Below are 27,852 nucleotides of genomic sequence, written 5' to 3'. Positions count from 1 at the left end.
TTTGGGCAGTTTGGGTTTCGGGTCCGGTTAACCCATCCAATCCTAACCATTTACAGTAATAATAGCTTTGTTGGATTGTTCTTACCTTACCAACTCAGATCTATCAACAAAATCTCGGGTTTCGGCTTCGAATCTTGATCGGTTAGTATGTGTGTTTTGAGGAGTGTGTGGAGTGTGTGTGGAGTTTGGTGAGAAATGAGATATTTTGGGATTTTGGGGGTATTTATATCCCTGAAATCCCATTCTCATTTATCCTATCTCAATTAATCCAAGTCCATGACCCGCTCCTACTCGATACTAATAATTAAAACGCGAAATCACTAACATAACTTTCTTTATTCAACATATAAATTTTAGGATGTTACAGAACAGCAATAACTTGTCTTGATACATTTTAATCTAGGTCCGAAATAAAGAACTTCCTATGTGTCCTCAAGCTCCAAAACAGCTACTGCAAACCTGAACATGTGTTAAAATAAACGTCAAACACTTGCGTGTTGGTGAGAAATCAAGTTTAATACAATACATAGATAACAATAAATCTGCGCGCAACATGTGTATGTCTGGTTTTCAACAAGGGTGCAATCCGATCGGGACCAACTCTAAGATTCATACTCATAGACTGCCAGTGCTCACAATTGAGCTCACAAACAAGAAAGACTGTGCAAGTGTAAACAAAAGAGAAAATCATAAACGATAGTTCTCCCGTGTTCATCTAATGGTACCATGAGAACTGCGGAATAGACCGACAAGACGGTTAATGATCCACACATACAAATAAACAGCCAAGTCTACGTCCTCAACACATGGGATACTGCGCGACTAAATTTCATAAACAGATTAAGACTCTAAGTTTGTATGAACACATGAACATCCCAAAACATTAAAAGCAAAAAGGGATTAGGTACGAGATTACTCACTTGATAATCGGTGTGAAGAAAGACAAAGCAAGAACCAAACTCTTAGCAAGCAAAGTTAACCTATATTTAAAGATTATTATTTTAATGATTGGTTTAGTCTTGATTATAAGTTAGCATAATTAATAAGTAAATTATTATATATAATATATATTACCGGAAAAGCAGAGCAGAACAGGATAGAAGACGAAGGCAAAGAGAGAGGAGACGGCAGAGGAAGAACAACGGCAAGGAGCAAGAGAGAACAGGAGAGTTTAAGTGCTTTGTGTGTGTAGTGTTAGGAAATTAACATTATTATTTATAGGGAAACCCTAGGGAACAAAATCCCTAGAAAAGGGGAAAAGATCTCCAAAAAGTAAAAGATTCCAAAAGCAAAAGATATCAAAAGATATGGCAGCTGCAGTGGGCAAAGGAAAAGCTGACAGGTAACAGTAAACAGCCATGGGCGGGTCAGATAAAGGTACTGGTCAAGCATGGAAAAGCAGATCTCAAAAGATAATGTCAGTCACTTTTTCTGTCAACCAATGGGGTTGGTGCGCATGCTGCGCCAAAAGTGGCTTTTCAGACATAAGATAGGTCAGGTCAACAGCACAGAAGATAAGACAACACAAAAGTAAACGGCTGGATTAAACAGAAGAAAAGACTCAAGACATAGCGCGAGAAAGCTTGAGCGCGAAGGCAGACACAGAAGGTCAAGAGTGCGCGAGCGAGAAGGCAGACAGAACCAACCTTAACGCGTCGCGGGAAGAACTACATTTCTAAGCGCGCCGCGGGAAGAACTTCAATTCTAAGCGCGTCGCGAGAAGAACTATATTCCTTAGCGCGTCGCGGGAAGAACGGTATCCATAGCGCGCCGCGGGAAGAACTAAAATCCTTAGCGCGCTGCGGGGACAGTTCGTCTCGCGTATCGCAGTAACAGGTGGTCTTCACGCAGGCTTCCTTGTAAGGAGTCTGGCGCGTGGAGCTGCGCAGACAACCTTAGGCGGGAATGAACAAAGGACGGGTTCAAGGCTTAAGGGCGGGACGGCGACAAGGGGGAAAAGAAGGCGGAAAGAGAGAAGAAAGAAAGAGAGAGAAAGAGGCGGGAAGGAAAATATATTATTATTATTAAAAGTAAAATATAAGTATAAATAAATATAAAGTCATAACAGAAAGAGATCGGGTCAGAGAAACGGGTACCTGGGTCGGGTCGGATCGGGGCAGATGTCACAGTCTCCCCTACTTTAAGAAATTTCGTCCCGAAATTTATCTCGAAGTAGGTTGCGCAGAGAACAGGTGCGGGTACTTGATCTTCATCTGATCTTCCCTTTCCCATGTAAACTCGGCTCCGCGCTTGGACTCCCAGCGAACTTTCACGATAGGGATGCGACTGCGCTTGGTTTGCTTAACCTCGCGATCCATAATCTCAACAGGCTTCTCAACGAAATGCATAGATTCATCAACTTGAACTTCATCAAGTGAAATGTGAAGGTTCTCGTCAGCTAAACACTTCTTGAGATTGGATACATGGAACGTTGGATGCACATTACTGAGCGCGGGCGGCAGGTCAAGTCTGTAGGCAACTTTTCCTACACGCGCGAGAATCTTAAGTGGTCCAACATATCGAGGAGCAAGCTTACCTTTCTTCCCAAAGCGGACAACACCCTTCCAGGGCGACACTTTGAGGAGAACAAGATCACCAACTTGAAATTCGAGAGGCTTCCGCCTACGATCTGCGTAACTCTTCTGTCGGCTTCTGGCAGTCAGCAGATGATCACGGATCTTGGCGATTTTATCGGTTGTCTCTTGAACAAGTTCGGGTCCTGTGATTTGAGCTTCTCCCACTTCGCTCCAACAAATCAGGGAGCGGCACTTACGACCGTAAAGTGCTTCAAATGGGGCCATACCGATATTGGAATGATAGCTGTCATTATAAGAGAACTCAATCAAAGGCAGGTGTGAATCCCAATTACCTCCAAAATCAAGAACACAAGATCGGAGCATATCCTCAAGAGTTTGAATAGTTCGCTCAGACTGACCGTCAGTCTGAGGATGATATGCCGTACTCATGTCCAAGCGAGTTCCTAGCGCAGATTGGAGAGATTTCCAAAAGCGAGATATAAACCGGCCATCGCGATCGGATATGATGCTCAAAGGAGTGCCATGGCGGCAGACAATTTCCTTGACATAAAGCTGCGCGAGATGCTCAACACGGTAGTTTTCACGAATGGGCAGGAAGTGAGCAGACTTAGTCAATCGATCCACTATTACCCAAATGCTATCATGTTTGCTTGTTGTCAAAGGTAACTTGTTAATGAAGTCCATCGCTATACTTTCCCATTTCCACGTAGGAATTTCTGGTTGTTCGAGCAAACCAGATGGGCGTTGGTGTTCAGCTTTTACCTTAGAACAAGTCAGGCATTTAGCTACGAACACAGCAATATCCTTTTTCATACCGGGCCACCAATAAGTAATGCGCAAATCCTTGTACATCTTATCAGCGCCGGGATGAATAGAATATCGAGATTTATGCGCTTCACTCAGGATATCAGCGCGAAGATTCTCATCAAAGGGAATCCAGATGCGATTGAGATAGCAGAGAATTCCACTCAGATTAGGGACAAAGTGCGCTTCCGCGCCACACGCTAACTCGGCGCGAAGGTTACCATTACTGATGGATGCGCGCTGCGCGTCACGAATACGCGATTCAAGGTTGCTTTGAATCGGCGTGAAGTGAAGCTGCATGCGCGGCAAGATACAGTTAAGCTGGCAGGGTTTTCGGCTGAGCGCATCGGCTACCACATTAGCCTTACCAGGATGATACCGGATCTCACAATCGTAATCGCTGATGAGTTCGTTCCATCGGCGTTGTCTCATGTTAAGTTCCTTCTGATCAAAGATATGCTGAAGGCTTTTATGGTCAGTGTAGAGGATACACTTAGTACCATAAAGGTAGTGTCTCCAGATCTTCAAGGCAAATACAACTGCGCCTAGTTCGAGGTCGTGAGTTGTATAATTCTTTTCATGAACCTTAAGTTGCCTTGACGCGTAAGCGATAACCTTGCCTCGTTGCATAAGAACACAACCGAGACCTTGATTGGAGGCATCGCAGTACACGACAAAATCATCATTACCCTCAGGTAGCGCAAGAACAGGAGCTTCACACAACAATCGCTTGAGCGTCAGAAAGGCTTCTTCTTTCTTCGAGCCCCAAATATACGGTTTGCCTTTGTGCGTTAATGCTGTTAAAGGCAATGCGATCTTTGAGAAGTTCGAAATAAATCGCCGGTAGTAACCAGCTAAGCCCAAAAAGGAACGGATCTCGGTAGGAGTGGTCGGCGTAATCCAGTTCTTGATTGCTTCAATTTTGGATGGGTCGACATGAATACCCATCTTGTTTACAACATGACCAAGAAACTGTACTTCATCAGACCAAAATTCACACTTGGAGAGCTTGGCAAAGAGCTGCTCGGTTCGAAGCTTTTGCAACACCAACCGAAGATGTTGCTCATGCTCGGCCTTGGTCTTAGAATACACCAGAACATCATCGATAAACACAATCACGAATTTATCCAAGAAAGGCCTACACACCCGATTCATTAGATCCATGAAAACGGCGGGTGCGTTGGTTAAACCGAAGGACATGACCAAGAATTCAAAGTGGCCATAACGAGTTCGAACAGCAGTCTTGGGAATATCCTCATCGCGGATGCGCAACTGGTGATAGCCAGAGCGGAGATCAATCTTGGAAAAACAAGAGGCACCTTGGAGTTGATCAAAGAGGTCGTCAATGCGCGGTAAGGGATACCGGTTCTTAATGGTGAGTTTGTTCAACTCGCGGTAATCAATACACATGCGAAACGATCCATCTTTCTTTTTAACGAACAACACCGGAGCACCCCAGGGCGAAGAGCTAGGGCGAATGAAACCTTTAGCAGTCAACTCTTGAAGTTGGCTTGCCAATTCTTGCATCTCAGCGGGCGCAAGACGGTAAGGAGATTTAGCTACGGGGGAAGCACCAGGGACAAGATCAATACGGAACTCGACTTCACGAGCGGGAGGGATACCAGGAAGATCATCAGGAAATACTTCAGGGAAGTCACGCACAACAGGGATATCGCGAAGTTTCTTCTTTCCTTCATCGGGTTTAACCACATGGGCTAAGAATGCAATACACCTTTTCCGCATGAGCCTTCGGGCTTCGGCGCAAGACATAAGTTTAAGACCGCGGGAGGGTTTCTCGCCGTAGATATGAAGATCACCATTTTCTCGAGGTATGCGAATCATCTTCTTGGCGCAAATAACTTCGGCGCGATTATGCGTAAGCCAGTCCATACCAATGATAACATCAAAGCTTCCAAGAGGCATGGGGATGAGGTCGATCAGAAAATCGTTTTCGTTAAGGTTAAGCGTGCAATCTTTAATCACTGAGTTAATTAAAACAGTTTCGCCATTAGCCAATTCAACTGAAAAATTTTCGCTTAAGTTTATGCGCGGTCGCGCAAGCTTCTGCTCAAAAGCGCGAGAGATAAAACTTCTATCGGCGCCAGTATCAAAAAGTACAGAAGCATAAAATCCGTTAAGCAAAAATGTACCATTAACTACGTCATTATTCGCTTGCGCTTGGTGCGCGGTTATGTTAAAAGCTCGTCCGCGTGTCACTTGGTTCGAAATCTGGTTCACCGGATTCGCTTGCGTAATCTGAACTTGTAGCCTCGGGCATGCGTTCCGGAAATGACTGGGATCACCGCAGTTGAAGCACGATCTGGGTCGTGGGTTTTGGTAGGTTGGTTGTGGGTTCTGCGGGTAGACTGGTGGTGTTGGCGCAATTGGATTGGCGGGAAGGACTCTACAGTTTTCTGCAAGGTGACCAGCGCGGCCACATCGGTTACAAAGTCGACATGGGACTTGAGGTGGGTGGTGGAGTCTACAGGTTGGGCAAAAGGGGTGGCTTCCTGTGTAGGGTTTCTTAGTTGGCGGGGCAGGGAGTGCGGGTTTGGTTAGGGCATAGTTGTGGACTACAGGGGGAGTTGGGTAGGCTGACAGGGGTTGAGGGGCGTATACTAGAGGTTGGTAGGCGGGTTGCTGGACTATGGGCGGGCTGGTAAGCGCGTAGACTTGTCTGCGCCTATGTTTCTGGTTATGGTTTGAGGGTTCTGGTTTGGTTTCTGCGGGTTCAGGGACAGTTTTGGTGAGTTTGGCCTTCTCAGTTCCCCGCAGGAACAGGGTTCCTGCTCTGACATGGTTGTCGCTGAGCACAGCGGCCAATTCGATGGCGTCAGAGAGGGTTAGTGGGTTCCTGGCCCATACTGAATCTTGAATTTCCATGGGGAGACCCCCAAGGAATTTCTCTATGGCTCGGCGGGAAGGGGTAACAAGGTGAGGGACAAGCAGGCTTAGTTCATGGAAACGCGTCGCGTACTCGCGCGCTTCACCGCTGTATTGCTTAAGATTCCAAAATTCCTCCTCCAGGCGCTTAACTTCGTTGGGAGGGCAGAATTCTCGCGTCAGAATTTCCTTGAATTCCTCCCATGTCATGCTAGAAGCAGCTTCTGCGCCACGCGCATGAGCTACTCCATTCCACCATGTAAGCGCCCTTGCTTCCAGGACACTGGAGGCATATAGGGTTCGTCTGTCTGAGGGGCATTGGGTGTGGAGGAAAGTGTTTTCAATCTTCTCGAGCCATTGGAGCATCACGGTGGCTCCTTCAAGCCCTGTGAATTTCGGAGGGTTACCCGCATTGAAGGACTTAATGTTGTAACCGGAGGTGTTGGTATTGTTTTGGCTCAAAGCTTGGGCTATTGCGGCGGCCATTTCCTGGGAACGTTGCTGCCTGCGTCTGCGCGAGGCTTCTCTCCTCTGATGGCGGCGAGATAGCGGAGGCATTCTATAAAAGTTTTAATTTTAGTTAATATCTTGGTTTTAGCGCAAAGTATAACCTCGAAAAGCTTGGTTTCGCGGAGTCAGTTACTGTCAAAAGTTAAAGTAAAATAAATGACCCTAAATGCAGACTTAATAAAGGTAACAAATTCGAATCAAGAATCGACAATTCATGTATCACCATGACTTTCCGAATTCCCAATTTAAAATATACGAGCAAACGAGTATTGGAGATTGACGATTCATGTATCACCATGACTTTTCAATCTTCAATATAAAATATACAAGAAAATGAGTATTGGAGGTTGACAATTCATGTATCACCATGACTTTTCAAGTCTCCAACCTCAGAACATAATCGTAAATGGAAATTGAAAATCAACTATTCATGTATCACCATGACTTTTCGGATTTTCAAATCCAACAAACGAATATGTAAGTAAAATCAATAAAAATCGAAATTCAACAAAAATCGAAATATCGCGGAATAAAACATAAAATCATATAATGCGCAGGCGCGAGCATATTCATAAATAACGAGTAATTAACAATAAGCGCGCAAACATGAGATTTCTCTCATGCGCGAGAGGGGACTCTTAGGTATTCTAGGCCGTTACGTCTAACCACCTATCCTAAAGTCAACGAGCTCTGATACCAATCTATAACACTCCGACCAAAGGCGGATTATACATCGGGGCGCCACATATTGTTTCATTACTCGTGACACTATTGGGTGTCAATATTTAATAAATATATTCATTCGCGCATGCGCAAAGTAAACACAAAATAACATAAATCATCATAAATCAATATATTATAAATCATAATATTCGAACAGCAATAACTTGTCTTGATACATTTTAATCTAGGTCCGAAATAAAGAACTTCCTACGTGTCCTCAAGCTCCAAAACAGCTACTGCAAACCTGAACATGTGTTAAAATAAACGTCAAACACTTGCGTGTTGGTGAGAAATCAAGTTTAATACAATACATAGATAACAATAAATCTGCGCGCAACATGTGTATGTCTGGTTTTCAACAAAGGTGCAATCCGATCGGGACCAACTCTAAGATTCATACTCATAGACTGCCAGTGCTCACAATTGAGCTCACAAACAAGAAAGACTGTGCAAGTGTAAACAAAAGAGAAAATCATAAACGATAGTTCTCCCGTGTTCATCTAATGGTACCATGAGAACTGCGGAATAGACCGACAAGACGGTTAATGATCCACACATACAAATAAACAGCCAAGTCTACGTCCTCAACACATGGGATACTGCGCGACTAAAGTTCATAAACAGATTAAGACTCTAAGTTTGTATGAACACATGAACATCCCAAAACATTAAAAGCAAAAAGGGATTAGGTACGAGATTACTCACTTGATAATCGGTGTGAAGAAAGACAAAGCAAGAACCAAACTCTTAGCAAGCAAAGTTAACCTATATTTAAAGATTATTGTTTTAATGATTGGTTTAGTCTTGATTATAAGTTAGCATAATTAATAAGTAAATTATTATATATAATATATATTACCGGAAAAGCAGAGCAGAACAGGATAGAAGACGAAGGCAAAGAGAGAGGAGACGGCAGAGGAAGAACAACGGCAAGGAGCAAGAGAGAACAGGAGAGTTTAAGTGCTTTGTGTGTGTAGTGTTAGGAAATTAACATTATTATTTATAGGGAAACCCTAGGGAACAAAATCCCTAGAAAAGGGGAAAAGATCTCCAAAAAGTAAAAGATTCCAAAAGCAAAAGATATCAAAAGATATGGCAGCTGCAGGGGGCAAAGGAAAAGCTGACAGGTAACAGTAAACAGGCATGGGCGGGTCAGATAAAGGTACTGGTCAAGCATGGAAAAGCAGATCTCAAAAGATAATGTCAGTCACTTTTTCTGTCAACCAATGGGGTTGGTGCGCATGCTGCGCCAAAAGTGGCTTTTCAGACATAAGATAGGTCAGGTCAACAGCACAGAAGATAAGACAACACAAAAGTAAACGGCTGGATTAAACAGAAGAAAAGACTCAAGACATAGCGCGAGAAAGCTTGAGCGCGAAGGCAGACACAGAAGGTCAAGAGTGCGCGAGCGCGAAGGCAGACAGAACCAACCTTAACGCGTCGCGGGAAGAACTACATTTCTAAGCGCGCCGCGGGAAGAACTTCAATTCTAAGCGCGTCGCGAGAAGAACTATATTCCTTAGCGCGTCGCGGGAAGAACGGTATCCATAGCGCGCCGCGGGAAGAACTAAAATCCTTAGCGCGCTGCGGGGACAGTTCGTCTCGCGTATCGCAGTAACAGGTGGTCTTCACGCAGGCTTCCTTGTAAGGAGTCTGGCGCGTGGAGCTGCGCAGACAACCTTAGGCGGGAATGAACAAAGGACGGGTTCAAGGCTTAAGGGCGGGACGGCGACAAGTGGGAAAAGAAGGCGGAAAGAGAGAAGAAAGAAAGAGAGAGAAAGAGGCGGGAAGGAAAATATATTATTATTATTAAAAGTAAAATATAAGTATAAATAAATATAAAGTCATAACAGAAAGAGATCGGGTCAGAGAAACGGGTACCTGGGTCGGGTCGGATCGGGGCAGATGTCACATGAGGCAGCTCGCTTGAGGGGACACGTGGCACTGAATAAGAGGCTGGCATCGGAAGACTCAAGACGTTTACGTTAATGTTTTGTTTATTTTGAAAGACAAGTTGGTTGTTTAAGACAAGTTTTGGATTGCTATGAAATGTTTTATTAAAGTTATATTATTCCGCGAATGTTTTAATTAACTCTAATATTTAGAACTGCGTTTATTAGTAAATCCAACACGAAAGTAGGGCTACCGGTAACGGGGCCTTACATTTTATTCATGTAGGTAATTGTTGGAAAATTTGTTACGTGTGCATTAGTAGGTTGTTATGACACAACAAATGCACACTAATAGACATTGATGAATGAGATATCGATGCGTGATTGTGTGTATTTGAAAGAAAATACTATAGTGGTGTATCCCACATTGGTGGGATGAAAAACTTGTGTCTTGTTTTTCCTCTATAAATAGAGAGGTAAACTAAGTTGCAACACACACCAAACCTTACACACAACACAAGCATTGTTGCAAGGTTTTTCCAACTTCTTCTTCTACATTTCTGGTTTCTTTTATTCGAACCTTTTTTAGGTTTACGGTTAACTCCGGCAGTACTACTGCTCCGGCTGTTGTACTATGGGAAACAACGAGTTCTCTTGGGAGACTCGAAATAGAGCTGAGCCGGTTGCTCAATTAGAGTATTCAAGAATCATTGGAAGTCTAATGTATCTCATGACATGTACGAGACCCGATTTAGCATACGCGGTGAGTAGGCTAAGTAGATATACTAGCAATCAAAGTGTTCAACATTGGAAAGCTATTATAAGGGTGCTTGGGTACATAAGATACACAAGAGACTATGGTTTGCATTATACCAACCATCCAACTGTGATCGAAGGGTATACTGATGCGAACTGGATTTCGGATATGAAAGATTCCAAATCAACAAGTGGGTACGTGTTCCTACTTGGTGGGGCAACAATATCTTGGAAATCATCCAAACAAACTGTAATTGCTAGATCCACAATGGAGTCTGAATTCATTGCCTTAGACAAATCTGGGGAAGAGGCAGAATGGGTACGTCAATTCGTGGAAGACATTCCACAATGGCCAAAGCCGTTGTCGGCAATTTGCATACACTGTGACAGTGAGTCTGCAATTGGTAGATCTCAACGTTCAATGTATAATGGCAAATCAAGGCATATGAGACGTAGACATAACACGATACGATAACTACTGTCAACGGGTGTTATCACGATTGACCATGTGAGGTCAGAAGATAACATTGCAGACCCGTTAACAAAAGGCTTAATCACGGATTGTCTAACTTGGTGAATGAGATCTTACAAAATCATACTTGGGAATTGGTATATGTTAGACCTGATTTAGTTTGGATCAAATGTCTTCCACGAATTGACACAACAAATGCACACTAATAGACATTGATGAATGAGATATCGATGTGTGATTGTGTGTATTTGAAAGAAAATACTCTAGTGGTGTATCCCACATTGGTGGGATGAAAAACTTGTGTCTTGTTTTTCCTCAATAAATAAAGAGGTAAACTAAGTTGCAACACACACCAAACCTTACACACAACACAAGCATTGTTGCAAGGTTTTTCCAACTTCTTCTTCTTCTACATTTCTGGTTTCTTTTATTCGAACCTTTTTCAGGTTTACGGTTAACTCCGGCAGTACTACTACTCCGGCTGTTGTACCCCGAGAAACAACGAGTTCTCTTGGGAGACTCGAAATATTGTTTTAAGGGCCCCGTATTCAACACTATCCAAAGCCAAACCGTTTATATTTTTTTTCCGTATTGTATTTGGTTTATTTCTTTGATTCTGTATTGTATTTCAGATTCTTGTATTGTATTGTATGAGTAATAAAACTGTTTGTTAATTTTCTGTTTATTTACTCAATTCACGAATTCGGTTCCTACAATCTTAATACAATATTTTTAAAACCGTTTCGTGAAAACTTTGTTTAAATTTTCAGAAACTATTCTGTATTGATCCAAACCAGTTTTGTTTCAAAATAGTATATGTTTTAAAAACAGTTTTTTCTTTTCTGTTTTGGTCTCAGAATCAAGAATTGGATCTTCAAAGTTGGACTTAGACAGATTCGTTCTTGGTTTAACATTCTGAAATCAGAAAATGCTCCCTTTTGGGCTGTTTTTGGCTATCTAGCACGAGATAGCTTATCGTGAAAACTTTGTTTAAATTTTCAGAAACTATTCTATTTTGATCCAAACCAGTTTTGTTTCAAAATAGTATATGTTTTAAAAACAGTTTTTCTTTTCTGTTTTGGTCTCAGAATCAAGAATTGGATCTTCAAAGTTGGACTTAGACAGATTCGTTCTTGGTTTAGCATTCTGAAATCAGAAAATGCTCCTTTTTTGGGCTGGTTTTGTTATCTCGCACGAGATAAAGCTATCTCGCACGGGATAAATTTATCTGGCAAATCTCAGAATTTTCTGAATTTTTTTTCTAAGTTACTAACTTGGTTTGTTTTCTGTGTGCAAGAATGACATGACCAACCCCAAACACTTCTAATGTTACCCCTGCTGTCCATTTGACCACCCCAGCCAATGTGGGGAGACCACAATGGCTAACCATGCTGAAAAACCAGAAAAGTTCATGGGTGTCCACTTTAAGAGGTGGCAGCAGAAAATGTTTTTCTAGTTGAAGAAAGGTTTTTTTAAATCTTCTACAACAACAAAGTGGTTTTTTGACAAAATGTTTATTTTAGAATGTTTTTCTAAAACTATGCTCTTCCTTGTGTTTTAAGGAGTGGACAAGCAGATCAACAAACTAGTTTTCTAAATCTTCTAGCGACCACTTAAGTGACATCTCACATCCAGATTCAAAACATAATATTGCGATACTAAAAACAATATAAACTTAAAAAAACCTTACTAAACATCAAGCAACCTGCTCAATAATATTTCTGTTCAAAACCATGACAGACAGATTATTTAAAGCATGCAAATAACCCCAACCAAACAGTCTTTAGCACATTTAAAAGAAAAAACATGTCTTGTTGCAAATAACATGTTTTAATTTTGATTATACCTCAATGTTCAATCCTTCTTCCCACCGGGTCCGTAGTGTCTGGCTCATTGTTTTTCACAGCATCCTTGTCACAGATAACATGCAGCAGTTCGTCAATGTAGTCAGGACATTGACAACGATCATATCACGTCTCTCAAGTTTGATTTTGAGGTCGCCTGTGGTGTATATCCGACCCAACATCCGGAGCTGGACCTCATGTAAGGCCCCGAACCCGGTAGCCTTACTTTAGCGTCGGATTTACTCATAAACACAGTTCTTACAAATCAGAGTTCATTAAAACTTTCGCGGAATATAAAAACTTTCATGAAACGTTACAACAATCCAAAAATTGCCTTAATTAAACATTCTTGTCTTTCAAAATAAACGTCAATTACATTAAAACATCTTGAGTCTTCAAATGCCAGTCTCCTATTCGCCCACCATGTGCCCGCTCAAGCTAGTTGTCTCATTCTACTCACCTGCGTGCATACTAAAAGTCAGCTACGCTGAGTGAGTTCTAGTTAATCGGACGCCATACAATACATACACATACATACATATCCGAAGATACATATCCATACCTAACTAGTTACCCTTCTGTTCTACATACATACTTACTACCATACATACATACATATCTACAATCACTAACCTCAGTCTACCGAGAGTACGTTCATAGTCCGCCGTCTATACCTGTACTCAAGGTCGTGAACACGTAAAAGGTCCGCAGTCCTTACCTATGTTCACCATTTATGGTACGTGCAAGGTCCGCAGTCCTTCCCTATACCATCCTACATCCACAACACGTACAAGGTCCACAGTCTTTCCCTATGTTGCAACCTAAACCATAGCACGTACGAGGTCCGCAGTCCTCCCCTATGCTACCACAATACAAATACAGCACGTATAAGGTCCACAGTCCTTTCCTATGCTGATGCCTATCTATAATACGTATAAGGTCCGCAGTCCTTAACTACGTTGTCGTCTATTATCTGTAACACGTATAAGGCCCACCGTCCCTATCTACGTTTACATCTATCATCTACTTTACGTATAAGGCCCGCAGTCCTTAACTACGTTGTCGTCTATTATCTGTAACACGTATAAGGCCCACCGTCCCTATCTACGTTTACATCTATCATCTACATTACGTATAAGGCCCGCAGTCCTTAACTACGCCATCACCAGCCGAGTCTATGTCCGACAAAAGCTAGAGGGATTTGCCATCCTAACTTACTATGTCGAACGTAGAACTCACATACCATTCGTGTACCTGTATACACATACTTCACATATACAATAATTACATTATAGCATAAGAACACTCTAGGCGTTCTTTACATCATTCATTTAACAACCATACCTCTTGTCGATACGTGCAATATCCGAAGATCGTTCACACCCCGACAAGTATTCATTTGTAATGTTCATACATCTTCGATATATAATATTCGTACCTTTATTTTTGACCTGAAAGTACGCGCAATATCCGAAGATCGTTCGCGTACCGATAAGCAATCATTCATATCCATCACATATATCACATATGGCATACACTTATCACTTAGGATAAATGTATTAACAACACATCGAGTATGCACACAGCCCCGAAAACATAACACATAAATGGGGCTAGAAACTCACCTGAACTCTGCTTCTTTCTCCGATAGTTGTAAATCCCTTCTTTAACTGAGCTCGGCTGACTGTATAAGTTACACGTACCAATACTCGCCTGATTTAATCTGGTGGCCTAGTATTAGATTACTTTTACTTATCGTTTTAATTTATTTTCTAATCGAACTTGACTCTAGGCGAAGTTAAACCTTAGGCGAACTTAGCTTTAGGCGAAGTTGTCATCAGGCGAACTTAGCTTTTAGGCGAAGTTGTCATCAGATGAACTTAGCTTTTAGGCGAAGTTGTCATCAGGCGAACTTAGCTTTTACGCGAAGTTGTCATCAGGCGAACTTAGCTTTTAGGCGAAGTTGTCATCAGGCGAAGTTCATCAGGCGAAGTTCATCAGGCGAACTTAGCTTGCAGTCGAAGTTGTCGGCTGCAGCTACTGTTCGTCCTTAATCATCTTCGTTTCTTAACCAAATAACTCGATTTAGGTATCCACGGAATCGTATGACCAGCGCCTACAAACCCCAACCATCAAATCGGCCTAACATCGATGTTTAAGGGGTGCGATTTAGGCATATAGGTTACGGGTTCTTTTATCAATCGATTAACCCATCAAATCTTAACCATTTTCAGTAAGTTTAGCTTTGTAGGATTCGTTTTTACCATACAAACACCGATCTATCATTTCTATACTAATCCAAACCTAAACGAACATGTTCTCGAATAAACGTACCGTATATGAGTCGAACTACGAACACGAGCTGGTCTTGTTGCTTTGGTTCGTCACGACGATCTAGCACCAACGAGCTCGGGTCCTTGCCTTTGGATCTTGGTTCGGGTTGTGTGTGTTTTGGAGTGTGCAGAGATTAGGATGGATAAATGGATGGAATGGAAAGGATTGGGGTTTAAGGGGGTATTTATACTTCCTTAAGCCCATGGACCGAAGGCCCATATTTCCTTTTGGTCCATATCTAATCCCATCTAATTATCCTACTAAGTCTTCATATTTTGCTATTATTATTATTATCGTTCCACTAACTCGTTTATTTCACCCGACAAAATAATATAATAAATATTACTTTAGAAATTTCGGGATGTTACACCTCAGCAATGTCCTCATCAGTTTTGCAGTCGAAAACCCGCAACATTACTCCTTTAACTTCGAACGCGAGATCATCGGGGTGAACCTCAGGCAATGGTATGTAATACCACATGCCTAGTTTGTTCTCTTTGATAGTAGCATCCATCCTCTTGAGGATCCTGGTCCCTGCACTCAACTCGACGATGGTGTTATTGTGGACAACCTTTCCCTGGCCACCTTCGAAGAAGGTGCCTAGCCTGCATATAAATCCTGGCATTCGACAATCAAGATATTAACAACGTTTAAAGGATAGCCTTATGTTCACTATGTCACCCCGACCGAAAACGGAATTTACGTCAGGGTGTGATGTATAGATTACCACACGTGATACTACTAAAAGTGACAATAATATCATTATCATTATTTCCACCAAAGTGCACAATTTACACAACAGAAACACGAGACTAATATAATCGAAATTCAAATACAATTTGTTTATTTGATAACTTGTGGGTATTCTAAATGTCTTTGGTATTGATAATGTCATCAAACGTTAAAACCTGTAGCATATATATAAAATAAATGTCAACAAAAATAGTTTAAGAGAGAATTATAATGGTATTATCTTTATATTTATTAATTATTTTAGTTCTATTAGTTATGTTAATTCGAGAAAATTAATGGTTTATTAGTTGTATTAATTGAAGAGAGAATATATTTATTGTTTCATTTAAATCATTTTTATTTATTTTTAAACATTTATAATTTCTTTCAAAATGAATTAGTGATCTATATTAATTTTGTCGCACTAATATAACTTCTCGAATGAACTTAAGCATATTATGTGTGTAGGTTCAAAAGGGAACCACAAAAATGGAGAACTGAGAGCCATATCTTTTACATTTAAAAATTCATTTTTACATGTAAAAAACACAATTTTAAAAATTTAAATTGTAGAAGTGTGAGAAATATTTATATTCACACAAAAAACTCTTAAAAAAATTCAAAATAAATAATAATAAAATTATAGCTCAAAAAATAATTATGAAGCGCAACAGCTTTAAAAACCAAAATGTTTCCTGTGTCATTCCGTTCCAAAAAATAATAATACAAAAATAAATTTAAAAAAACGACAAAAAAACACAATGCCGAGAAAAAAGAGACAGTGCCGAAAATGAACAAACAACACAATGATAAATAAAAAAAAGACACAATATGTCGTAAAAATATAACTCCATGCCAAACAAAATGTAACATAATATTGAATAATATAACACAACATTAAGAAAAAAAGACCCGATGAAAAAAAAAAAAAAAAACACAATGATAAATAAAAAGACACAGTTATCTTTTTTCCTTAACATTTTTTTTTGAGAACGAGAAAGACGTTATAAACATTTTTGTGTTTTTTCATCTGTCGTTTTATCATTAAATTTCGAGTTATGATTTTTTATTAATTTTTCATTACTTTTATAGGGGATTTTTTTTGTGGCTACAAATCATTCTCGTCTTTCGTTGAATAAGTTGACCCACCAAAATATTATCGATTGAATCGGCAATTAGGATTTCCTAATTTTCTTTATAGTTAACAACTAAAGTTTTATTAAATGTTTATTAGTATGCATTATATATGTTTAATTGTTTATATGTTTATAAGAAAACATGGGTTGATTAGCAAGTTAAAGTGGGTTAGAATCAAAACGAGTCTTGATCAAATTGAGTTTGAACCAAAGCAGGTTAAAAATAAAACAGAAGGTGGCAACTTTTAACTATCACTTAATTTGATTATATAATTTTAGTCAACCCAAACTCACACATTATATAACTTAGGTGACACAAATTGACCAATAAACAACTTTTATTCACGCAAGTTTAAAATTCCCGATTTGATCCTTAATGTTTATATACGGATTGCCATTGGCACTAACAAGAATGCTTTTATAAAAAATCTTACTTGAAAAAAGAGTTTTAAAAATTGATATATTTCAAGTTTTTAATAACCTATTCGTTTTTATTCAACGAAAGGTTTTTTAAATCATTTACAACAAACCGTTTTTTAATAACCGTTTTTTTCTGACAAAATGTCTATTTTAAAATGCTTTTCTAAAGAGATAATAACCAAAAATAGCATTTTTACCAACAACATTCCTTGACTAACCACTCAAACCAAAAATACCTAAACTGACCACTTTCTAAACTTTCGGATCCAACTTATTAGAACTTATATCCAACAAATCTATATGACACAATTCTGTTTTTGAACCAACCACATCCAGACACATACATTTAAATGGTCAGCCACAAATTTATTCAATCGGGCTTCATATCTAATATGTCGGGCCTCATATCTATTCGCACTTTACGTCGCTAACCCGTGGTGGACAGAGCTAGCAGGTGACGGTAAAGGTACCTCCACATTTCAAACCTCGGGAGAGAAGGACGTTGATCGAGCTTTTCCATGCCTAGTCCCAGTGTCGGTTAAAGACCCAGAACGGGCTACAGATCTATACTAATGAAGTTTTTATGTGAGAAAGTCAAGCCAGGAAGTCCTTCTCTCATTTTGGTGCTTGTAAATAAGAACGTAGATGAATTAGGAAGGAGGTCCTATGCCCGGTTAAGAAAGGTTGTAGTGATAGCGGCATGGCTTACTTTCTCTTTGGTTTAGCTACTAAATAGATAAGTCATTTCTGCTTGACTATAGCCATCGGGGTGGGGATGAGGTAGAAACACTTGCCACACGTGATAATACCACATTAGATATAGATAAAACATTTCCTTATAAATGGAAGCATTCGTTGAAGAAGGTAAGTAAATGCTACTTAAGAAGAACAAGCACCCATTTTTATTCACTAAGGATGAGATGTGCAGGAGCGGGTCGATGATGACACTAGGGAAGCCCTAGTCAACCGATTCTCTCGGGCTTCATATCAATTATGTCGGGGCTGACATAATAATATTACATACGAAAATGAAGACTGACAGAATAGATACGGAGGTTCGACTAGATATGAAGCCCTACATAATAGATATACAGCCCGACAGAATAGATTTATGGCTGACCGTTTAATTGTATATTTGTCTAGATGTGGTTGGTTAAAAAGCGGAGGGCTGTCAAATAGATTAGTTGGATGTCAGTTCTAATATGTTAGATCTGACATTTTAGAAAGTGGCCATTTTGGCTATTTTTTATTTAAATAGGTTAGTCAAAGAACTTGTGGTAAAAATGGTCATCTTGGTCATTATCCCTTTTCTAAAACCATAGTTTTCCTTATGCTTTAACGAGTGGACAACTGTATCAACAAACTCGTTTTTAAAATCTTCTACTTAAGTGTAAAATGTCATTAAACCCAAATATGTGCAAGTGACATCTTGGTTCAAAACATAATTAATTGCAATATATACTCACAAAATTATAAAGCATCAATCTAGCGGTAGCAACTTGTCCTTGTAGTGCGGGACGTGGACGATGGCTTCATATCCCACCAACTTGATCTTACAGTTTTCTTTAGTGTACTCTCGGTCCATCTTGGGGAGCCGGATCTCCGCTATATCTTCTTCAATTTCACTGAATCATGAGTAAACGTGCATGATGTGTCCTTTCAGTTCAAACTTGAGATCCTCGAGTCGATCAAACCTCGGCAATGGTATGTAATATCACATGCCTTACCCATCCTCTTGAATTAAGATGTCCCTCCTCTTAAAGAGCTTGGAACCTGAAGCTAACTCAGAGATAGTGTTTTTTGGGTAAGTCTTTACGTGACCACCTTTCCATAATGTGCATACCTTGTAGATGAATCCTAGCAAGCAAGTAAAGTAGGAGGATCATGAGGTAGTAACAGAGACGTAGATAAACATGCAGTGACGGACCTAAGAATTATTTTTATAGGGGTCAAACTCCTAGCAGTATTATACACAATATGATCCAACGGCTCCCCGTTATGAATGCTTCACATAGAGATCATGATGACCGGGCCTTTAGATTTCCCATACAAGTGGGTTATTTGCAACCACACATGCAAGACCAAATCTAGACAAATTATATATGACAGTTTTTAACAACTTAAAGCAAATATTTTGAATAAACATGAGCTTACCATCGCGTTTAGGACATCATTCCTCACCACCTCGCGGGATCACTGTCGGCCACTGCGCATCACCATCGGAAATCTTCAACCCCCTTCCCCCCCTCTATATATAGTCTCTCTCTCTTGTTTTGTGACAAGTGAGAAAAATGAAAAGAGTGGAATACATATAACGAGTTTTCAGGTCTCCAGTCGCGTTTCGATCTCTCGCTTCAACAAACTCGTTTCAACAAGTGACATTATATTATCCATATACAATTCGTCATTTTTATCGGTCTCGACTTATTTTGGTCTCGTTAATTGTTTTCTCAGTAATAAATTGTTGTCGATCGTTAAGCAGTATAGGTTATAAGCAGGCATGGACTAAAAAATTTGATTTTTGATAGACAATGTATACCTGCTAATACAATCACAAATGTAGTGTAAAAGGAAGTTTTTACCTATTTGTAACATATTTGTGTAATCTTATTTATATAATTTATGTAATTTAAATTTAATTGTAATTGTATTAACAATATATGATTAATTTTTTGACTGTATTTCATTTAATGGTCAAAGTTTAAAATTTTCAACAATTACCCGTATAATACACGGGCCTCAAACTACTATGTAATATATTATTATAACAGAGCTAAAACAAGAAATTGTTAACACTATTAGTGTGTACTTTTATTCATTTATCTTTACTCTCACATTATCTTCATGAATAACTATAACTATTGATAATGCCTTCATCATCCTATGTTTATAATGGTTGTTTTGGGTTAAGGGCCAAATGAGTTAGAAGTTATAATAATTATTGGTAACTATAGTCTGGTACGCATCGGTTTTAACTTTTTTATGTACATTTTATAATTATTTTAACGGTTTTTACCCCCTTTTTTAGGCTATTTTTATTGATGTTTTTAATTTATATGTACAATCTAATTATTGAATCAAATTGCTCACTATTCATTAAATCATATAAGTTGTGAGATACTTTGGGATGTCATTTTATATTTCTATGGTTTGCTACTTCGCTATATATGGGTTAGGTAGGGTTTGGTTAAAATACTTTTTCTTCGTACTTCTTTATTTTTGAAACATATTGCATATTAAACACGGTTACCGATATTATATTACTGGTTTTTATCTCACGCATTACATGGTTGTTTTACATTATTCGTTTCTAATGTTAATATATTTTTTTAGATTTTAATTTTATTTATAGTAATGAAGTTAATAATATACTTAGGATTTGATGATGAAATAATTCACAAATAAATAAGATGTTTTAACCTGGTTTAATAACTATATGAGTTTGGTGAACCCTTGACCCGCTTATTTTTTTTACTATAAAATTGCTTCTTAAGTATATATAATATTTTTTCTTAAAAAATCGGATATTAATTTTTAGTATATCCTTATTATATAGGATTTTATCAAATATTTGATGAGATTAATTTTTAATTTAATGAGATTTTATAACCCGTTTAAGATTTATTTGAGTTTGGTGAGATCCATACCCGTAAATTCGTGTTAAATGCTAAAAAAGCCTTCATTTACAAATAAAACAATCTAGTGGCTTGAGAGAATGTAAGGAACAACTAGAGAACTTTTGAATATTTCGTTTATATGTATTAAAGATTCCAATGATAAATTTAGCATTGAATTAATGAATAAAATGGTTTATCAAATAATAGTTGCACTTTGGCTGACTTTAACTGGTTCAACTTATTTGGACTGTAAGAGATAAAAATGTAATGTATTGAACTCAGAACCTTACATCTATTTGGATTTACTGATGAACATAATATTTTAATTATTAGAGTGAATTTAAAATCTAACACGGAATAAACTTTCAAACATAACATTCGATTAAAACATTCAACATTCTTATCTTATAATGCATAAACATAACACAACTTAAATCTTTGATCTTGGATGCCAACAGTCTTCTCATAACCTTTTGTGTTCGCACCTCAAGCCAGCTGCCCATAGCTATTTGCATGTGTGCATGCCAAAAGTCTGCTACGCAGCTACAATATGCTGAGTGAGTTCTTGTTTAACGGGTAATAGGTCATACTTTCACATGCAGCGAAGATACACTTACCATACTTAACTTGATCAATTCATACACACATATGTACATACCTCTTTAAGATGCTTATCATATGTATCACATACTCCTTCACAAATATTTTAAGAGTCTGTCACCCTGACATATATTGATATTATAATGATCTGTCACCCTAACATGCACAAATATCTTAGAGTCTACCACTCTAACATATACATATACTATAACGGTCTGTCACTCTAACATACACATATATTATAAGGGTTTGCTCCCTAACATACACATATATTATAAGGGTATGCTCTCTAACATACACAGATATTATAAGGATATGCTCCCAAACATACACATACATACATAATTCAATATATAAGAATATATATCACTTAACATACAATATACTTCACTTAATTAAAGCGAGGTATATCATTATACTTTCTTACGAGTATACACGCAACCCCAAAATGTTAAAAGGGAAGTGGTCTAGAAACTCATCTGGATCATGTTACGTTCGGAGTTGATGATATTTCTTTCTTCAACTGAGCAAAGCTAATTGTTTAACATACAAGTGTTAATTAATTGAGCTAATGAAACTATCAGGACTTAACTGGGCTATTTAACTGGTCATAACTGATCTAACGAAGTTAACTTGGTTACTAAGTTAAGTGAAGTATGATTCAATATATATATATATATATATATATATATATATATATATATATATATCACTTAACATACAATATACTTCACTTAGTTAAAGCGTTACGAGTATACACGCAACCCCAAAACGATAAAAGGGAAGGGGGCTAGAAACTCATCTAAATCATGTTACGTTCGGAGTTGATGATAATTTTTTTCTTCAGTTGAGCAAAGCTAACTGTTTAACATACAAGTGTTAATTAATAAAGCTAATGAAACTATCAGGACTTAACTGGGCTATTTAACTGGTCATAACTGATCTAACGAAGTTAACTCAGTTACTAAGTTAACCGAGTTAACTATACTTTCTAACACGATCTAATGGGCTTAATCAATATTGGACCTAACAATTAGAATAGGGTTCTCTAGGCTCACATCTAGATGATCATAGTTAAAGACTTAAAAATAACTAAGTGGATCTTAGGGTAGAGGTGCACAAATCGGGTTTTTTAAATACCCGGGTTCGGGTATGGAACCGGGTTCAGGTATGACCGTGTACGGGTATGACAGGGTATTGGTAATAATCGGGTCGGGCATTATCTCTAAAAACCATACTCTGATGTGGTCCAAATTATACATATTCTTATATTAATATTTCCTACACTTTTAATTGTTTTTAAGCTGAATTTTTATATAATATTACTCCAAGGTGGTTCATCTTTAGATTTGAAAGGTTTAAAAAGATAACGAGCTAAAATAGTATATTTTAAACATAGTTATTATTTTAGCTAAAAGTTTATATAAATTAAAGTAACAGTTGAAAATTGTCACATTGTTAATCTTAAAAGTTAATATATGTTATAACAATAATGCATGCAATCTCAAATTCAATGTTCATATATGATTTTATTTTAATAAAACGTGAGATGATGTAGGCCATGGAAATTATTGCTTGGAGTGTGGGCCCACATATAACAATATTAATTGGAGTTATGAGCAAGCCAGCCCACAAGAAAATAAACCTAGTTCCAAATTTATAAAAGGGGTCGGCTAAGCAGAGGAAAGAAAAAAAGAACGAGAGACATTATTATTTATTATTATTAGTGCACATTGGCGGCAGAATCTTTGAGCAGAGACATAAGTTTGCTTTTTGGGACGGGAGGAACATCATCACAAAGAAGTTATAACATATATATTATTATTCTTGGTGGTCGGCAATTAGGAGACAAGAAAGAACCTTGAGTTCTTGGTCAAAGGTCACAAAAAGAGGTTTGCACATCAGAATCAAGAATAAAATTCATTAATTTTTTGTGAGTAACTGTTCGAAGGGATAATATTTGGTATTTTAATCTTTTGTTTCACTTTTTTTGTTTTGATCATGTTGGCTGTCATATTTGGTATGGTTTTCAAGATTATTATTAACATGAGTAGCTAAATTTATTAGAACTACCTAGGTTTGGTTTATTGACGATGTGTTGACGATTGTTTTGAGTTGAGTGACGAATATATAATTGATTTTCTAGTGTCAAGTTCATATTATTATGGTTTTATTCTATGATTGCTAGTGAGTTTGTTCAATATTATATTAATTAAACCCCGTGTATGTTATCTTTACATGAATTAGTTTCGTGTTTGGTTTAGGATTGCATGTTAGACTAATTACTTGGTGTATTTTGTTGTTTGTGGTAGACGTCACCATAGAGTTTGTTTGGTTAAAGTTGTTCATCTCAATGGTTCGTCTCCTTTTAGTTGGACCAAGACATTAGGAATTGGTTTATCTCTTTGGTCTATTCGATTTAGTTTGCCGTTGCGAGACCACGTGCGGTTTTCTAGCTGTTGATTAGGTTAATTTGTAAGCCGAGTTATTTAATCTTTAATATTGAATTATCCCTTATTCCCTAGGTTTGTTAGGATTACGGGTCTTAGAGGAATTTGTGATTTTGATACGGACCAAGTAATAAATCAATTGGGTACTTAGAAAATCAACGGTGCTTTATTATTTTTTTCTAGACGTTTTTAAGGGTCTTTAGTAAAACTGACCGTGGGGACCCATTTTCCTTTATAATTGTCTAGTTAGATAACCTTTAGAACCCGGCTTTATGTGTTCGTTGTCACCCGAGCGTCGTTGATAGTCGTCAAGATACCTTACCTGGGTGGTTCACCTTCATCATATTTGAGAGCTCCGTTAGTGCCGTTAAGTCTTGTTAAGTTTTTCAGTTAGTTTCGTTAAGTTAAGTTAGTTTAAATTAATTAAAATAAAATATAAAAATAATAATAACATCATTTTAATAATCTAAGGTAGGACTTGAATTAGGGTTTATAATCTGAGCCGTTCTCACGTGTCTTTCAGTTCGATATCCGGACTTTCCTGATCTTTGCTATACGCGACCGGTACACTTGCCGTTTGTATGAACTAGGATAGATTGTTTGGTTTTAAAGCTTAGTTGCGATTCATATTTTATTTATATATATATTTTCGCACATCAAGTTTTTGGCGCCGTTGTCGGGGACACGGTTTGAGGCGATTAGAGAACGACCCGAGTTTGGGGACTTACCTGTTTTCGTTTTACTTGCTTATTTGCTTTTATTTGTTTTTAGTTTAATTTTAGCTTAGTTAATTTTAGTTTTCTTTATAGTCGTATGCGTCATACCCGCTCATAAGGACCGCCGAAGCTTGAAACGTCTGACAACACCGAGAAAGTCCAGCCTGAGAGAGAGCGTTCTGTTTCACCAACAGGTTCTGATTCTTCTTCTACTTCTATTTCTTCCGCATCTTCTAGGGATAGGAACATGGGTGACCAACCGCCTAGGAGAGTAGTAGCTGACTATGGTAGGCCGACAACGAATCCTCATTCAAGCATTACCTTACCGAACGGTGCCGCCGCTGGCAACTGGTCCATTCCTGCCCACGTCATGCAACTCATCAAGACCGCACTGCAATTCGAAGGGCTAGAGAGTGAAGACCCTTCAAACCACATCGACATGTTTGTTCAAATCTGCGAAACTTTGAATATCGGCAACATGAACAATGAAGCCATCTATCTCCGTCTTTTCCCCTTCTCACTCACCGGAAAAGCCTACAAATGGCTGAAGTCTCAACCTGCTGGATCCATCACCACTTGGGCGGGCCTTCAAGAGAAATTCATGACCAAATTCTTTCCGCCATCTAAATCCGCTCGAATCCGTGAGGAGATTTGTTCTTTCTGCATGAGGTCCGACGAGTCTTTCGGGGAAGTTTGGGAAAGATTCAAAGACCTTCTTCTTAGTTGTCCTCACCACGGTTTAGATAAGTGGATGCTCATCGAGAAATTCTACAATGGAGCCACTCAGCACGTGAGAGAGATGTTGAACCAAACTGCTAACGGGAACCTTCTTAAGAATAAAGATCCGGATGAGTGTGTCGTCCTTTTTGATGATCTAGCAGCGAGCTACGAGGGGCACGGAGGCAGAAATTCTTCCACGTCATCGAGAGGAGTACTTCAGGTCGATTCGGACACTAGCATGCAGGCGCAGATTGATGTTTTAAACAAACTCGTTAGAGATCTTACTGTTAAGAGCGTCGCGAAGTGTGAGGTTTGCCGAGGGGGTCACGACACCATTGACTGTCCTGTTAAACCGGGTAGCAATCAGGAGGAGGTTGACTTCGTCAACAACCCCTTGAGATATCAAAACCCCACCTTCGGCGGGAACACAGGCTGGAGAAATCAGAATAACTATCGAGGGGGACAAGCCAGTGGCTGCCAAGCCCAATACCAAAACCAACGTCGAGAGAATCTATTCGGGCAGGAGAATTCGAGTCAGGAGAGTTCGGAACAAGTGGGAAGAGAGGAGAAGAAAGCCTCACTGGAGGAGATGATGGCTGAGCTGCTAAAGCGAGATGAGAGGAACCGAGTGACATATGAGGCGAAATTTGCGGAACACGATGCTATGTTGAAGAACCAAGCCACGTCTCTAGCTAATCTTGAGCGTCACGTCGGAGAGATTGCCAGCCAGTTATCCGAGAGAGCACCAGGTTCACTACCCAGTAATACTGAGAAAAATCCGAGAGGGTTCGCCAAAGCGGTGACTACTAGAAGCGGTGCTAGAAGAGAAAAAGAGGCTGGACCTTCGAGAGTTGTCACACCCGCGATTGATGAAGAAGAGCAGGTGGACGAGGAGATCCAGATGGAGCCTCCTCCGGCCGAGGCACACCAGCAGACTATTCCAACGAGTACGAAGCCGGCCGATAAACCTTCATCATCATCAAACCCACCTCTGAGAGTCTACAAACCCAAACTGCCTTATCCTGGGAGACCCCGATCGGATAGAGACGAGGAGCAAAACTCCAAGTTCCTTGAACTTCTCAAACAGCTTCACCTGAACATTCCTTTCCTTGAGGCACTCACTCAGATGCCCAAATATGCCAAATTCCTCAAGGACATTCTTTCCAATAAGGAGAAGCTAGTTGAGGTCTCTTCTATTCCGTTGAGTGTTGGGTGCTCTGCAGTTTTGCAGAGCAAGTTGCCTGAAAAGATGGCCGATCCTGGAAGTTTCACAATTCCATGCATCTTAGGCGACGATACGGTTCGACATGCTTTGGCCGACCTTGGGGCTAGCATCAATCTTATGCCGTATTCTGTTTTCATTAAGTTGGGTCTTGGTGAACCGAGGCCAACCCGAATGAGTATCCAACTTGCTTATCGTTCCGTGAAATACCCGCGAGGGGTGGTCGAGAACATGCTTGTTCGTATCGACAAGTTCATCTTCCCGGTGGACTTTGTCATTCTAGATATGAATGAGGATGATAGTGTCCCGCTCATTTTAGGCCGACCATTCCTTGCCACCGCACAGGCGTTGATCGACGTCCGTGAGGGAAAATTGATTCTGAAAGTTGGGGATGATAACGTCACCTTTGACGTAAGACAGTCACTTAAGCACCCCAAGTCGGCGGACGACTCCCTGTATTTTGTTGACACCATCATATCTCATGTGCGGGAGTTTTTCACTGACATCTGTGGAGGACCTACCTTGGACCCACAGATTCTCGATAGGGAGATTTCAGAGGTCGAGATAGTTGCCATGACCACTCAACCATTGATGGATGACACCGTGTTACCGCCCCTAGATTCTGAGTCTGCTGTTGAGATCGTTCGAAACGATCCGAGGGACCGACCCTCTGTTGAGAGCCCTCCTCCTTCCTTAGAACTTAAGGATCTACCCGATCATTTGGAGTATGCATACCTGGACGAGGAGAGGAAGTTACCCGTCATCATCGCGTCTGCCTTGATGGAGGTCGAGAAATTGAAGTTGTTGAAGGTGCTGAAAGCGCATAAGGAGGCGATAGCATGGAAGATTATCGACATAAAAGAGATTAATCCCTCATTCTGCACTCATAAAATCCTCATGGAGGATAATTTCAAATCCGTCGTTCAGCCTCAACGGAGGCTTAATCCGAAAATGCTAGAGGTCGTTAAGAAAGAAATCATTAAACTCCTTGATGCGGGAATCATTTTTCCCATCTCTGATAGCGCCTGGGTGAGTCTGGTCCAAGTAGTTCCCAAGAAGAGTGGCATGACTGTCGTCACCAATTAAAGGAACGAGCTTATTCCCACTAGGACCGTGACCGGTTGGAGAGTCTGCATCGACTACCGCAGACTGAACGATGCCACTAGGAAAGATCATTTTCCTCTGCCTTTCATTGATCAGATGCTAGAGCGTTTGGCAGGTCAGCAGTACTACTGTTTTCTGGATGGTTTCTCCAGGTATTTACAAATCCCGATCTCTCCCGATGATCAGGAGAAAACCACATTCACCTGCCCCTACGGTACGTTTGCCTATAAACGTATGTCTTTTGGACTCTGTAACGCTCCAGCTACTTTCCAGCGATGTATGGTGGCGATCTTTCACGACATGATCGAGGATTCCATGGAGGTCTTCATGGACGATTTTTCTGTCTTCGGGAATTCTTTCGATCATTGTCTCTCCAACCT

The sequence above is a fragment of the Bidens hawaiensis genome, unplaced genomic scaffold (assembly GCF_021521415.1).
Source record: "Bidens hawaiensis isolate Kalapana, Puna unplaced genomic scaffold, B.hawaiensis_p1.1 tig00002553_1, whole genome shotgun sequence".
NCBI classification, from domain to species: Eukaryota; Viridiplantae; Streptophyta; class Magnoliopsida; order Asterales; family Asteraceae; genus Bidens; species Bidens hawaiensis.
The sequence above is the reverse complement of the archived record's forward strand: the minus strand, read 5'-3'. Positions refer to the sequence as shown.